This window comes from Macaca nemestrina, unplaced genomic scaffold (assembly GCF_043159975.1).
Source record: "Macaca nemestrina isolate mMacNem1 unplaced genomic scaffold, mMacNem.hap1 Scaffold_54, whole genome shotgun sequence".
NCBI classification, from domain to species: Eukaryota; Metazoa; Chordata; class Mammalia; order Primates; family Cercopithecidae; genus Macaca; species Macaca nemestrina.
The window spans coordinates 328,027-344,450 of record NW_027257714.1 but is presented as its reverse complement, the minus strand read 5'-3'; the positions used below and the strand labels follow the sequence as shown (position 1 = coordinate 344,450).

The following is a 16,424-nucleotide window of genomic DNA, read 5'->3' as shown; positions in this document are numbered from 1 at the left end:
TAGCTTTCCTGCGAGTTGGGAATAACTGTGATGGGTGCTTAGTTTGGGATGTTGACATACACTCTATGCCCAGCTACTATGCCATTGTGTGAACACTGATTTCTCACTTTCTCATGAAGACTGATTTCACCTAGTTTGGTAAATTCTATTAATTTTAAGGAAGGGGGTGGAATGCAACTGCTGTTAGGAGGCTTTTCTAAGGATCGAGGAAATGTTGCCATGATTATTACCATTACAGAAGGAACATAAAAATGCGTGCTGCCTTCAGTCATGATGAATCTGTAAGTCCGCATCTGTGACTGCAGAAAACGGCAGCCCCAAATCCTAAAATCGTGTGGATGCACCAAGCCCATCTGCAGGGCACTGTGGAGCAGCCTGCATTAGCCGAAGTTAGCCCACAAGCCCTGAGGGATGGTGTCTGAGTTATGATAAGGCTCTGACTTGGGATTAAACAGGCCTCCAAATAGTGTGATATTCTAAACAAAAACATGATACTGCCCAGGGAGCCCAGTGGGCACCTGTAGGCAGTGTAGGTGAGAAAAGGTTCCAAAGAAGATTCCTGCAGCTCAGCTAGGAGGATTCTGTAAGGCAGTAGACACATCAATGTTCACATAGGAGTGTTGAGCTATATTCATTCCTTTTAAGCAGCCAGGCTTGTGTGTGTTTTTAGGGGCACTCACATGGCGCCCTTTCCACCCTCACTGCTGGTTGTGCCTGTTTGATGTTGCGTACTTCTGTGTTAAGTGTGTCCACTCTCCAAATGTATCTCTGTCTCTAGAATATTTTAGAGTAAACCATTTATTGTTTAAACGCTTGTTTTTAGTGAGGAATAAATCTTTAAAATGGGCCATACAGACCCTGCTATAAATGTTGAACAATGGCACGTGTAATGTTTAACACGTAGTGTTTAAAGTAGAAGACAGTTTAATTTAGAAATCCTGTTGGAATGCCAACTTAAATTACGACCATCTGTACACATATGGAAAAGAATGAGAGTGAAGGTACAGAATTGGAATTTTGTCTATTTTGTAGAGATTCTGTAATGTATCAGGTACAAGTCTCACTTCATGATTTAAATGCATGAAACTGAAATTAGAAAACTTGACAAAAACATGCCTTTGAATAGTGAGCCTTTATCCTCCTTGAAATAGTGATTCATTCACTAAAACGTCCACCTGCAACTTTGTCAAATACATTTGTTGCATTAGTCCTCAAGTGAGCTCAGTTTTCCAGACAGACAGATTATTACTGTTTAAAGTTTGTCCTGATGATGTTGGTGAACAGGGAAAATCCTTTGACGTGGATCCTCTGTGTGTGTTACACATCAGACGCGGCCTGCCCAACCCTCTGCCTGTAACTGGGAACCTTGACTGTCAGGATCATTGTAGAGAACCTTGAGGAAAGCAAAACAAGCCTCTGGAGTAGCAAAAGATGTAGCTGATTTCATGCAATAAAACTTACACATTTTTCTTTAAAATGCTTCCTTCGGAACGTCAGCTTGCTGACTATCTTAGAATCGCTGTAGTCCGCTGACAGCAGTCGTGGGAACAGGTGCATGGCCTGGCTGATGCAGGAGGGTCTCAGAGTGGAGCCACACTCCTGACACTGAAGGAGGGGCTGGAGCCATCACGCTCGTGACTCGTGCAGATGGCCTTGGCTGACCTCCAGAAGAGAAAACGTCAGTATCCAAGGAGGAAAAAGTCTATTAATTTCATGAGTGTTTGCCTTCGCAATGGCTAATATCCTGAGTTTGTGGCACCTGCTGTCTCTGGAATGAGGAGTCTTCCCTTCCTGGCAGACAAGCTCTAGATGGGAACAGGAGCTGTGATTGCTGGATTGAAGAGATTTCCTTCTTGGGGAGGTGGCCTTCGAGCCTGACATGAAGGAAGCTGTGACTGGCGGGAAAGGGCCTTGGAGACAGTGTATTTACCAGGAGGGTCGGTGACTGAGAACCATCCTGTTCCGAGTGTTGCCATTCTGGTTCTAGAGTAAACTTGGGGAGAAACAACAGCCAAAAGCCCCGAGGAATATTCTGTGATGTTGATCACGTTTGGTAGATTTGTTGCTGAGACTGTGAAATGAGAAGCCCTGGAGGTGCAGGTCTATCAGGCCATGCGACGTGAGACAGCTGCTGCTTCAGGGGTTGGAGTCCCCGTGCCAGAGGCTCAGTCCTGCAGAGACTTCTGCACAGTGGGCAACTGATGCCTCCGGTTGATTGTGAGTCCCCCAGATGAATACCCATGAAAGGTACCGTGTCAGCAAAGAGTCAAACTCTGTGAAGCATTTGGAGATTTATTCTGAGCCAAATGAGTTACCATGGCCCTTGATACTGCCCTCAGGAGATCCTAAGAACATATTCCCAAGGTGGTCAGAGCCCAGCCTGGTTTTATAGCTTTTAGGGAGACATAAGACAATCAATCAAATAAATGTAAGATGTACATGGGTTTGGTCTGGAAAGGTGGGACAACTGGAAGCAGGGGTGTCCAGGTCATAGGTAGATTTGAAAATTTCCTGATTGACAGTTGGTTAAGAGAGTTGTCAGATAAGGGGTTGTGGAGACCAAGGCTTTGTCATGTGGAGGAAATCCTCCAGGTAGCTTTGGAGAGAATAGATTGCAAATGTTTCCCATCAGACTAAGCGTCTAAGTTCTGTCTAATTCCAGAAGGGAGGTGGGGTGATGAGGCAAGTCCGACCCCCCAGCAATCATGGCCTGGACTAGTTTTTCAGATTAGCTTTGGAATGCCCTTGACAAAAGCCGGGGCTGTTCAGATGGGCAAAGGGGCTTCGAATTCTAATGTTTTTAAAACCAGAAAGTGATTGTGTTTTTTTCTGTGGATAACAGCTAGTGTAGTAATTAATATTTTATTAGCAGATTAATTTGGAAGTCAATGTGTTTTCAAGTATGTTAATTATTAAGTCATCAACAAACAGAGAAGGGCTTACTTTGAAACCAGCCTGAGACTCAAGAGGCTCATCAAAGAAAACGATGGACTTGGGAGAACTGATTCACGAGTTTACTGCGCCAAGTTTCAGGCATTATGAGAAGTCTGTGCTGATACATTGTGACTTGAGAACTTAAATCTTGATGGACTCTTAAGAGTGAGGCTTTTTTTTTCTTTTCTTTTTAAATGGTCAGTGTTTCTGTCTCCTGTGTTTTGTCTTCCAGCCGCTGAGCACTTTAGCTTTGTGTTCACGTGGCCTTGTTCTCCGAACCACCTGCTTTGTGGCTCCTCTGTCCTGCCCACCTTGATCGCGTCTTCCCTGCCCCGTGGGTTTTATCCCGAGGACTGTTCTCCGCTGTGGGGAGGGGAGGATCAGTGGACACTGGCTTTACCGACTCATTTTCGGTGTAGCTCCCAGTTTCTCAAATTCTTAATTGTCTTGGATTCCCTGTGAAACTGGGAGTCAGGCCTTGGGCGCAGTGCTGGGTGGCCTTGGGCGCAGTACTGGGGCAGGAGGGAGAGATGAGAACAGGAAGGATGGGTTTGTCAGGGGAAGGAACCCCTTGCCAAATTCCTGTGTCTGTTTTAGGTTAAAGATGAATGGCCGGATGGTGGATGTCTCACCTGCTGTGGCTGGACCTCGCTGTGCTGAACCCTGAGCAGGGGCCCCAGCAGCTGCCTCCTGCCAGGCCGGGGCCACAGGGCTGGGCTTCTGCCTCTGGGAGGGCTCGTGCCAAGGTGCAAGGGTCTGCACCGCTCGTGTGTGACCTGAGGGGCATGTGGGAAGCTTTTCTGTGCTCCTCACCTGGGAGAAGTTGAGCTCATCTGGGCTAGAGCCTCTGGGGAGGTAGGAAGGCAGAGGCCTGGAATTCCTGCTTTCCCCAGACAGCAAGAAAGCTCAGCGTTGCACCTGCTCTGAGATGCCCTCAGCAGCCATATATAGTTGATTTTAACATGACGGAAGGTGCCAATTAACCCGGCTCTGTGGAGAGCTTTGAGGATTCCAGGCCCTGGGCCCCGGGCTTTTTAATATGTTCCTTCCTGAACAAAAAAGAACAAAAGATCCCTGTGGCTGATGTCGACTGCGTGGGGTAGGACATGCTGAGCTTGGGTGGGGCTTGCCCCTGAGTTTCCTTGGTGCTCCTCCCAGCCCCAACGGACACCAGCCTCTCCAGGCCGAGGCTTGTCCTGTTTAGACCCTCGTTGGTGGGGTCTGTGGTCCTGGATCGAGGGCCCAAGCACTTCTTTCATTATTATAAATGATTCACCAGAGATGCGCGGCTGTGCCCAAACCTCTCACGAGCATGAGATACAGCCAGTGTCGCTGCCGCAAGCTCATAATTCTAGTGGAAAGAGGAAATTTTACTTTTAATGTGCTCGTGTGACTCAGATGCAAATATTCAATTCCCATTAAACTTTCAAGACCTTGAGATCCTCTGAGATTCCTTGGGAAGCCGTTCCTTGGCCCCACGACTAACTCTCCTGTGGAAGGAGGCTGGGGTGGTCCGCGGGGTCTGGGATCCTGCTGCGTTCTCCAGGATTCCTTAGGTTTCATCATTAGTCCCAGCTCTTCAGCAGGTGGAGCTGATTGACTCTGACATTTCCATTATATTGTTCTTGTGTTGCCTCAGTTAACTTAGAATAATCAGTATTTACCAGAAATAATTGATGGCGAGATGGGAATTATTGGTGATTCCCTGACATAGGCAGCCTGTATAGATAAGCGTGTTACACGGTGTCTAATTTCTGAGATGTTGGTCCACACCTTCTCAGGAACACACTTTGAGGGGTAGATTCCTGTGCAGGAGAAGCTGCTTTTCCCCGAGACGCGGTGGCGGCTCCTGCACTGGCATGGCAGGGTGGCTGTGTGACTGGGCAGGGCTGGACATGCTCCTGCGCTGGGCGCCCACCTCCGCCCTACATCTGTGTCGAGGGTGCCTGCCTTTGTTCCCCCAGGTCGAACTCATAGAATTGTATACCTTCCTGACACATTCCTGCATAGAGATGATTAGATCTGGGGGCTGAATCTCAATCTGACATGCATGTAGGTAAATTATTGACGTGAATGACTTGGGTCCTCCACCTTCAGGGTCAGGAGGCACGAGGTGGGTTTGGAGACAGCTGCCTGGCTTCAGGAAGTTTCTCTCAGAGCCTGTTTCTTTCTCTAGCAAAGTAAATGATGCCTACCTCACCGGGCTTAACACACGCTCAGTACTCAGATGCTGTCTGATCTTTGTTATAGTTAGTATTTGGGGAACAGCGTGGCTGGTAAGAAAATGTGTTATCTTTACAATTTATACAATGTCATACAAGGCAAGCGTGAAACCGGGACACTACCTTAATCTGAAGATGCTGGTGCTTAGTCTTCTCCTCAAGCATTTTGTTGTCATTCTGGCGTGTGTCAGCCAAGTCATATGACGGTACCGCGTGCGTGATGCCAGCTCAGTTACCTTGGAATGGGGAACCTGAGGCTGCCAGGGAGCATCCCTCCTGCCTCCAGTCCTCGGGGGTTTCTCTCTCTCTCTCCTTTCCTCTGTCCCTCCCTATCCCCCAATCTTCCTCACCACTCCTGCTCCCCTCCCTACCCTCCTCACTTACTCTACAACAGAGGTCCAGACTTTGACAAATCCCAGCTGGGCCTATTTATCGCTTGGCTGGGAAAGCAGAGGGAAAGGGGCCCAGTTACTACAAAAATAGAGAATTGAAATAGAATGTGAGCTATTTTTGCGTCTTGTTTTTTATTTTATTCTGAATATAAAAGGCAAGTGTCAAACAAAATCGGTGCTAACTGCGCCACTCAGCTCCGAGTCTGCTTTGTCGGGGCTCCGTGGGTTCCCACGCCCTGGCCTTCTCCATGAGCGTCTGGACACGCCGTGGCTGTGAAAGGAGCATTCAGTTATGGTCCTTTGAATGTTGCAGAGTCATGTTTAATAAAAATCTTCACGTTTACCCACAGCCAAGTCTTGATTTAATAACAGGTACTGCAGGTCTCTGGGTAGGGCTGAGCCTCTGTTATAGAAGCAGCTGCACCATCTGAGGGGCAGGTCCGTATGGGCTGGCAGGCGGCCTGGTCCTTGGAGCACAGGGTGTACCTGACTCAGTCCTGGCAGTGGGGGGCCTTGCAGTTCTAGGATGTAGTGATGCAACCTGTGGCATAAATAAAAAGCCTCATGTGCCCCCATGAGAAGCTGGGGCTTCCCCTCAGTACTGTGGTGTGCTGTGTTTGTGATCGTGCAGATGTAAAAGGGTGAGGGAGATGTCTAAAAACCAGGCTCCCAAAGACAGCCCTTCATGTCTGGTGCTTTCATGTGTATATGCACACGTGTTTGACGCGTGTGCACCTTCACACGTTCACCTCTTTCATGCATGTACACCTGTTCCTGTGTTCATACACCTGTTTCGCGCATGCACCTGTTTCGCCTGTGTATGTGCCTGCGCGTTCACCCTGTATTGCGTCATACGTTGTATTTTACATATTGGGTATTTTCAGTTTGTATCGTGAGCTTGTAACGACGTCGTGAAGAAAAGAGGGGGCCCTGGCAGCCTTTGGCTCTGAGAAACGTGATGTCACGGGAACAGATGAGACAGCCCGGGTGAGGCCGGCAGAGGCCATCGTGGCCTTGGGAGTCCGTGCACATCCACTGTCTGTCGCTGTGTGACAAGTGACCCCAAAACCTAGGGGCTTAAGGCAACATACACGTACGACTGTACAGCTTTTTCAGGTTGGAAATTCAGGGCAGCCCTGCTGAGCGGCTCTGGCCCAGTCCCCCGGGTCACTGTGAAGATGCTGTCCAGGGCTGCAGCCATCTGTAGGCTCAGCTGGGCTGGAAGTTCTGCTCCAGGATGCCGTGCTGACGTGTCTGCGGGCAGAGGCCTGGTCGTCCACACCTGGCCACTCCCCGGGGCTGCCAAGTGCATTCCTGCCCAGGGCCGCTCCTTTCCCCAGAGACGTAGCAGTGCTGGTCTTATGCCCAGCGTCAAGGTGGCCGGGTCAGGAGCAAAGACTTGTTTCCCCTACTCGGCGGCTACTCCTGCAGGGCTGGGAGACAGTGGAGGTCGCGCAGGAAGGTGTTCGCTGAAGACCGTGCTCTGTGACTTGACGGGTGTTCCTCCCAGGAGAGTGAAATGGAGACTGGACGCCGGAAGCAGCATCCTGCGTGACCCCATGTGTAGTGGGGTCACAGCAGAGCTAAGTCCTTCCTTTACAGATACTTTTCAGAGTCTACCCGCCTTTAGATTCTCTGATTAACGTGTCTGAGGAGGGTCCCAGGAGTCTGCCACCTGCCAGGCCAAGGAGGTTCCCTGCATGTGGCTCTCCCCTGACACCTTGAGAAACGTGACTCGAGAGAATCACCGAAGTTTCCTAAATGAGTCACCTGCTTTCTCTTCTCTTTGCTTTCATGCCTCCCCAGGGTAGGTCAGTCCTGTCCGCCACAGCGATACCTGCATGCTGGAGTTCCAAGGAGTTTGGGGGTGTGTCGGGTCCCCCAGGGAGATTCGGTGACTGAGGATGCTGTCATAGCAGCCAACATGTCCTTATTGTTTTCACTTTTAATGAAGTTCAGTTACTAGGTTTTCTGAGGCACAATGATGTCCTTGTGAAAAATTGGTGATCAGGGAAGCAAGCAAGTGTGGGAAAATGATCCTGCCCTTAAATCTAAAAAACGATGAAACAGCAAACAGCCCTGAAGAGCCCATGAACCTCCTCATGGGGCGGTGAGGAGACACCTCAGTAATGGCTTAAAAAAAAAAGTGATAATACTGAAGAAAAGGTAAACTAAATTTTGGGTCTCCTATGGGTAAAGAGATTGTGGCTTACATTTTGGATGTATGCGTTTATATACTTATTTATTTTTCTTTGTTGGATTTAGAATTAGTTGAAATAATTGTGTTTTTTAAATTTAAAAATTATGGGGTATACGAAGTCTAATCTCTGTGTGACATTTCTGTACTGTGAGACTCCACATACAAAAGTGAAGCCCAGACTGTCTGTCTCTAATAAGCCAGAGAGAGGTGGTCATCTCCTGCAGGCCGGTCTGGTCTCCAGGCATCTGGCCATCCTCCCAGTCTTGGGCACACCTGCATCACTGGTGCTTTCTGCCAGACTGTGACTCTGCCCAGGTTTCAGGAGCACCCGGAACTGTTTTCCTAGGGGCTCCTGCTTTGTCCTGGCTCCTGGAAGCACAGGCTTTTGACGAAGGACTCTCCCCACTGCCAGGTAAATTGGTGATTGCCCCACAGTCTGTATTTGTCACATGGGGCACAGAGAGTCTGGGCGTGCTGTCCTGGCCCTGGAGCCAGCTCTAGGACTGCCCGGCGGCATTGCCTCCACCCCTCATCTGGGAACAGGGCGGTGGGGAGGAGAAGGGAAGCAGGGTCTTGACCCTTCTGCGTCTCGAGAACACGGGAACACATCGTCCCATTGCCTCACACCATTCACAGCCCAAGCTTGTGTGAAGTATTATTTTATAACCTCCCCTGACAATGATGTATTTTATATAAGCAGCACATAAAGTGGTAATTTAATACCCTATCGAGCAGGATTAAACAATAAGGAGCAGATATCACTGTAGAAAAGTTACTTTATCCGGGAAACATTTATCTACTGCAGGTGGATGTGAATCATGGCTTCCTCCTCGGTGGCTCCTGATGAGCCTGTGAAATTCTGTCCTGTTCACCACTGTTAGTTATAAGCTACACCTTTCCTTCTATGACGCGTTAGTTACAAGCTCTACCTTTCCTTCTATGATGTTTATTTCTTGCCTGTTCAGCACTGTTAGTTACAAGCTATACCTTTTCTTCTGTGATGTATATTTCTTGAAGGCATGGACTAAATCCTAATTCCACAGTATTCGATGCACATACTCAAGAGATACTTGTTTGAATGAATGGATTAATAGAAAATAGAAGTGGTGACTTCACTTTATTTCATTATGTCAAACTTTGTCTACACGGAAAATTTTATGGTCCTTTGGAAAAACAGGGCCTCTGTGCAGGGTTGTTAGAGATTGTGAGAATGCCGCAAATGGCTCTGTGGCTCTAGGCTCACAAAGGGCTTGAGGGACTTGGTGGCGCACCTGTGTTGAAAACTGAGTTCTGCAAATCCATTGGAGTGACCTGCCAGCACCAGCACACACAGCCCTCCTTCCCAGTTGATTTCTGCACAGAGGCTTCTTCTGAATGCCCCAGGTGAACGTGGGTTCAGCCATCACTGCTGGGCTTCCACAGCAAGCCAGGGTGCTGCAGGGACGAGAGAGAAGAGGGGCAGGACCAGGATCTTCCTGGGCCCCAGTGCCCGTGTGGGGACGCTGCCTGGCCTGGCTTTTCTGGGGGAGGTCAGGGAAATGATGGCATGGAGGGACTGTTGGTATGAGTCGCTTGCTCAAACATAGATCCCAGGTCTGTGTGGGAGGCAAATAGAAATTTATGTGGGTATCATCAGTAACATAGCAAACATGGGCTTCTTCACTAGGGTGGCTGACCCTCTTGCTCATCTGCTGAGCAAAGGCCCGGCCCGGCCAGGCCCGGCCTGGCCTTCTACGCCTCCACAGTGAGCTTTTCTCAAGCTCTGTCCACTCCATGGAGATGGCCGGAGCCAGGGCAGATATGGGGTGTTTTCCACTTTTTATTTATTTTTTCTTTTTTGAGATGGAGTCTTGCTCTGTCGCCCAGGCTGGAGTGCAGTGGTGTGATCTCGGCTCAGTGCAAGCTCCACCTCCCAGGTTCACGCCATTCTCCTGCCTCAGTCTCTCGAGTAGCTGGGGCCACAGGTGTCCGCCAACACACCAGGCTAATTTTTTTGCGTTTTTAGTAGAGTCAGGGCTTCACCGTGTTAGCCAGGATGGTCTCAATCTCCTGACCTCGTGATCCACCAGCCTCGGCCTCCCAAAGTGCTGGGATTACAGGCGTGAGCCACTGCACCCGGCCAGGTATTTGTCAGTTTTTGAAAGCTACATTTAAAGAATGAAATAGACCGAACAGAATTACTTCCTTTTGAATATTTAATACTCAGTCTACCAGAACACTTAAATATAGTTAATGTATTCAAATAATAAGAAAGAACTTTCCCTCTGTTCCAAAGAAAAAGTATAAACAACCTTTTACTTGTCAGGGATTTCACTATGTTTCTAAAAAGCCAGCAAGCACTTTTCCTGAAATAGACCCATCTCTTCCTCTGCATAGACCCTATGAACATTTTAGCTACATTTCTGCTGTATCTTAATGTGATAGATTGTAGAAAATTCCTTGCTACTGGAACTTCACGATGCTTTCCTTTGAAACATCAAATAGAAAGTATGGATAGTAAATCTCAGACTAGTTGCAATTATCAGTCTTGGTAGAGCTGCCACCCACAGCCTCTGTCAATTACAACAGAGTGTGTCTCCCCAGCAACCCGGATTAGATTGCGGACCAAGCCAGGCTCACCCAGGATTCAGTGCAACGTCTTTCAAAGCTGTAGTCACTGCCCCTGGAGGAGACTTGAGAAGTCCTCCCTTTGATGCCTGTGCATGGCTGTTCTCAGATCACAGCAGCTGCAGCAGCATCTCAGAGGATGCCAGCAGGGGTGTCCTGGGTATTGACACCACGGTAGGGGCCTGCAGTGTCTGAATGAAATGGGCCGTGAAAGTGAGCACCCTAGAGGAGTCCACAGCCACGTTTCAAAGGTGCAGTGGCCCGAGGTGAACCCCAGAGCACTGAGGAGCCTGGAGTTGACCTGTCACGACTTCATTGAGAGAGCTGACTGAATTCCGTACCTGTGCGGGCAAAATATGGCTGTTTGCGCTTGGCCCCTTCTCAGTCCAGGGCTAGGGAGGTTGTCTGCACAGCTAGTGGGAGCTTAACTTTGTGCACACTCGGGGTTGGGTCCCACTCCTTTCTGTGAGCCCAGGGAAGATAGACATGCCGAGCTCTCCTGGAAGGAGGGCCCTGACGAGTGGAAGCTGAGCTTCAAGATGGTCGGCCTTGTGGTGTGCGTGGCGGGTTCGGAGTCTGTGTGTGCTGAGTGGGGGCCCGGCTGCTGCTGTCGCTATTGGGCTCAGCAGACGCTGCGGGGGACGTGGCTCCTGTTGTACTTGGTGGTTTTCTCCTCACAGGAGTGGGTTTCCCTGCTGTGAAGGTGTCGGGGCTGTGACAGGCAGCCTGGCAGGAGGAAGACGCTCGTGGGGTTGTGCCCTGAAGCCCCCTTCCTCTTGAGGAGCATGAAGGGGGTTTGGGACCCTGCTTCCGGCTGCGCTCCCTTGCTAGGTTCTTGGCCTCGGGGGCCAGGAGAAGCTGAGTACAGGCCTGAAACCTGGACCCCTTCCACAGCCTCCGTGGCGTTTGTGGTGTGATGCGGGACGAGGCCCTTGGAACTCCAAGCCCTACCCTGGCATGCCCGCCCACTGGGGCGTCTTGGGCACCTGCTGTGTGCTAGGCTCCGTGGTGGGGTGGGCGGTAGCAAGGGCTGTGGGGTAGAGTGGACACGGTACGCGGATGATGAGAAGCCTCAGGGAGGCAGTGGGAGCACAGCTGAGACCTGCAAGGAGGGGACTGGCTGTGGGTGTTGGGGCTCAGGGAGCTGCCTCTACCCAGAGCCACAGTGGCCAGTGAGGGCAGAGCAGGGGACCGAGGCCCAGGGAAGCCGTGTGTATGGTTCGCATCAGGTGTGCGGGTCTGCCGGGCTGTGCGGCCCTTCTCAGTCCTGGCTGGGCCTGGGGTCCCAGAGGGAACGGAGGGTCTTTGCATCTCCCTCCTCTTGCTTCCCTGCTGCTTCCTGGTCAAGGGATGCTTCTTTATTGCAACTCTGGCAGTTATTGTGCATATTAAGAGGAGTTTCACAAAATCGTAGGGGGGAAGGCGGACTAGGGATTCATTTTTTTTTCTCCCCCTGATTTTACACGGAGCCTTCTACTATCCCTTAGTGTGGAGGCAGAGTGCAGATGCTCTACAGTTATCTATCCAGGAAGAGAAGAGCTGATGGGAAGTCACAGATCTGATCATTGCAATAGCACTGACATTTTTAAGTGGGAGAATGCTGATGTCTATAATAATCAGAGTAAAACTTCAGTAGCTTCAACATAAAGATTCTGAGATGATCTTAGAGCCATTTCGTCCCTAGATCCTTCTGCAGTGTGGAGTGTGACATCTCTACCAGCCTCTGGTCAGTGGCCACCTGTGGGTAACTGAATGCTTGAAGTGTAAATGAGAACTTCTAATTTTATTTAATTTTAGTCAAATTTAAATAGCTATATGGGCCGGGCACCGTGGCTCATGCGTGTATTCCCAGCAGTTTGGGAGGTCGAGGCGGGTGGATCATGTGAGGTCAGGTGTTCAAGACCAGCCTGGCCAACAAGGTGAAATCCCATCTGTACTTAAAAATATAAATAAAATAGTCAGGCGCGGTGACAGGCGCCTGTAATCCCAGCTACTCGGGAGGCCGAGGCAGAAGAATCACTTGAACTCGAGAGGCAGAGGTTGCAGCAAGCCGAGATCGAGCCACTGCACTCCAGCCTGGGTGACAGAGGGAGACTCTGTCTCAAGAAAAAAAAAAGATTTTAAAAAACCCTACATGCCCCTAGTTGCCTCTGTAGGAGACGGCATGGTTCCAGAAGGTAGACTTTGTGTTGAGGACTCTGCAGCGTCAGGCTGGAGACAGTCTCCCTTCCTAGCAGCGTGGGCCCCTGGGCTGTTCTTCTACCAGAAGGGATGGTGGCGTCTCTGGGAGGTATCTGTAGACTCAGATCTGTGTGGATTAGTGACTTGTGTTACTCACAGATACTTAATTTTATGGGTAAATGAATACCTGGACTGGCTGCAACTTCAGGGCGAGATTCGGGAGTAGGGAGTGAAAAGTGACGACGGAACCCTGGGCTTGTCCTGCTGCCCCCAGGACCCGGTCGGGGTGCCTTCTCGTCTGAAGTCCCAGCACGTGGTCAGGGTACCCCTTGCCTCTGAAGCCCCCAGGAAGTGATCGGGGCACCAATCCCCTCTGAAGCCCCAGCACCTGGTCGGGGCACCCCTCCCTTCTGAATCCCCCAGCCACCTGGTCGGGGAGCCCCTCCCTTCTGAATCCCCCAGTACCTGGTCGGGGCGCCCCTCCCTTCTTAAGCCCCCAGACCCTCCTGGCCTGCGGTGCTGCTTCTCCAAATGCTGTCCTTGGCTGTTTTCCAGGAGTCACCTGCACCAGAGCAGGCTGCGTGTGTCATTTCTTGTCGGATCTGGGGTGTCAGTGAAGCTCATTTATCTTGTCTTCCTCCTCATGTGCCGTATCTCACCTGTTGACTGTCTGAGTTTGTGTGAGTGCGTGTTGTGCGTTCTCAGGCTGTACTCGGTGCTTAGGTGACAAGAACGTCTTAGAGCAACGGACTGTCTGCTCCAAAGGACGCTGGGCATGAATCGAGACACAGTTTACTTGTGGGGTTTAAATTTCCTGGGTGTTGGAGGCAATTAAGGGGAAACAAGGTCTAAAAAACCCCTGCAGATGAGGAAGGCAATAATGAAAAAAATTACTCTATACACACTTAGCAGATGATTTACTTTGTAGGTGAATTTTGCATTTCGGGAACTACTAAAGCTACTGTTTGTAGGGATTCCTTGATGAGCTTCTTGTTTTCTGTCTAGAAAGTAAAGTGGATCGGTTTTGCCTTTAATGCTGACTGACTAGAATCTACTTCCTTTTCCCCCCATTCACGTTAGGGTGGGGATTGGACTGGAAGAGCTGTAGGATCTCTTTATTTCTGATCTTAAATGAATTTTTTCTTCAATGCCCGGTTCTTTGGTTTGGGAAATGTGCTCAATTTGTACCGTGCTTTAAATGTACACAATGGTCGAAATTGCTACTTTTCTTTAAAGTTAGATATAACATCTTAAGTAAAATGTCATCTATAAATCAGGCACAGTCTGGGGCCTGGAGACCCCTCTTGTCACTTCCTTCCAGCTGTGTCTTCTTCCCTGGCCACATTGCCCCTGGCCACATCTCCTCCCCAAACCACGCCGTGTCATCCGCCCACCACCTCACCTCTGGTCACAACACCTCCCTCCCGGCCACATCACCTGTGGCCTCACTGCCTGCCTCCCTCCTTCCTGGTGGCCTCCGTGGCTCCCACTGTCTGCCCTCCCGAGGGTCTGTTCAAGGCTCCTTCCCCGTTTTCCACTCCTGAGTGTGGGTCTCGGGGCCTAGATGTTTCACAGGATGCAAGTTTCTTCCCTTCCAGCCGTGGGTCTCTGAGCGACAACTCCAGAGAGGGCACTAAGCTCTCCTTACCTACCTGGGGGGCCCTGAGCCCTGACCACCGACCACCAGGGCTTTTCTGCAGTGTGTGGGGCAGACTCATGCATGAATTGGACTAAAAAGATGCTTCCAGGAATCCTTGTTTTAAGTGCACTGGAGCAGAGATGGGGAGAGGGGACCACCTGGTTTGCTCAGAATTTGGTCCTGATCACAGCCAATGAGGCAACATAAGCACCTCCTAAATGAAGCATTCCACAGACTGATTTTACACATGACAGAAAGGCTTCACACAATGAGTGAGTTTGAGCTGCATTTGAAGGAAGAACAGGTCCCTGTAGGTGGAAATGAAAGGTAAGCGTGACCCAAGCCATCAGCAGCAGCGGGGGTGGGGTGGTGCAGACTCCCCATGGATGGTGGGCATGGCTGAAATGCAGGAGAGGGCAGGGGTGCGAAGGAACAGCAGGGCGGCAGTAAAATTCCCCTGCAGAGAGGGGACGTGACTGAGATATTATCACATGTATACAACTGAGAGATGATTTGAGGAGGATTTCTGGGAGCCTGTGGGAAGAGCACGTGGTCATCATCAGTTCTCGGGATCTCTTTTTATGAAGTGAAAATAGTCTTGCCTCTGCCTATCTTGTGAGCTGTTGTGACGATCAAATCAGATAATCTTCAGCGAGCCTTGTAAATGCTAAAGCTTATGACAGACTGTTCCAGCCCCCTTGTCTCTACCCTCCTTTCCTCCTGAGTAACGTGAACCCTGCTGGGTACCTCACTATCTGCCTGGTTTCCTCCTCCATAACGTGAGCCTTGAGTACTTGCTGGGTACCTCGCTGTGCACCTTCCTTAGTAACGTGAGCCCTGAGTATTTGCTGGGTACCTCGCTACCTGCCGTACAGCTGGCTGTAGAATTGTCAAACGCACTTGGCTGGCACATAAGCAGAAGTGCTCGCTGGGCCTTGGGAGGGCTTTGTGACATGTGGGTGCCTTCTGTTCCCTGTTAGGCTGGAGCTGCAGGAGCCCCCCTAGACCAGATAGAGGACCAAGGCTGTGGCCTCGGGGTGGGGGCTGGGGGAGCTCCCTGGGTTTATTGTGTGGGTGAGAGCAAACTTCAGTCCCGCTGTGGCATTGGGATTCAGGGTTCCTTCTGGAATGTTCTGAGTGAGAAACAGGAAGTGTGCACAGGTGCGTCTTCTGTGGATTTTATGGTTATCTCTTGGGAGAGCACTGGTGCCTCTGAACTATGAACCTGCAGAACCACTTCTTCCACTAACGGCCGCCTTTATATAAAGAATGACTTACAAAAGATGCCACTTCAGATGGAGGTATTTGCAGGTGTGGCCTGAAAAATGAACAAAATGACTTTCATCTCAAGGAAAGTACCTTACATTTTTCCCAATGATAGACATTTGAGCTTTCCAGTGAATATTAAAACATAAAAATCTTGTGTCCACCACTTTCTCATGTGACCAATGGTGATACTGACGTGGGGTTTTTTTGTTTTGTTTTGTTTGTTTTGTTTTGTTTTTTTTTTGGGGGGACATATAATGTGGAAGCCGCTCATAACTCTGAACCAGTATTTTCTAACCAATGTGTGATTACAAAATCGTGTGCTGGTAAAAGCCATTCAAGTGCAAGACCGACCAGTCGACTTAGAAGGAATTGGGGCAGAAAGGCCCGTCGACCAGAGCACAGACTCTGTGTTGCAGACAGCCTGTACGGAAGTGCCACTTGTTACATTTGGCAGCAGAGAATACCTAAAATGATCTGAAAACACAATGAAAATACTGCTTCCTAATTGTATATCAGTAGGGGGTCGGACTTTCTTCATAAACTTCAGCCATGGCTCTGCAGCCCACTGAACGCAGATGCAGGCATGAGAATCCTGCTGTCTGAGGTGCAGAGATGTTAGGTGTTTTCACAGTAGCACAAACTGTTGCCACGCTGCTGCTTATTTTGGAAAATGGTTTCTTCTTTAAGACTGTGTTAAGATGTAATGACTTTATCCTTGTAAAAGAAACTAAATTATGTTCTTTTTTTTTTTTTTTTTTTTTTTTTTTTTTTTTTTTTTTTGAGACGGAGTCTTGCTCTGCCACGCAGGCCGGAGTGCGGTGGTGTGACCTCAGCTCACTTCAACCTCTGCCTCCTGAGTTCAAGCGATTCTCCTGCCTCAGCCTCCCTAGTAGCTGGTACTACAGGTGTTCAGCACCATGCCAGGCTAATTTTTGTATTTTAGTAGAGACGGTGTTTCACCATGTTGGCCAGGCCGGTCT

General features: G+C 49.7%; 1 protein-coding gene and 1 long non-coding RNA gene across 3 annotated transcripts in view; one reads left to right on the top strand and one right to left on the bottom strand.

The window, feature by feature from the left end:
• Positions 1-16,424, top strand: part of LOC139361507 (uncharacterized) — a 161,329-nt gene that overhangs the window by 91,800 nt on the left and 53,105 nt on the right. The window lies entirely within an intron of this gene.
• LOC139361506 (disco-interacting protein 2 homolog C-like) overlaps positions 8,001-16,424 on the bottom strand; it is a 61,332-nt gene continuing 52,908 nt past the window's right edge. The window contains exon 5 of one of the 2 annotated variants that reach the window (XM_071090088.1): positions 8,001-15,493. The gene's annotated coding sequence lies outside the window, so the exon portion shown is untranslated. The remainder of the gene's footprint in view (positions 15,494-16,424) is intronic. The other variant, XM_071090089.1, reaches the window with a different exon arrangement.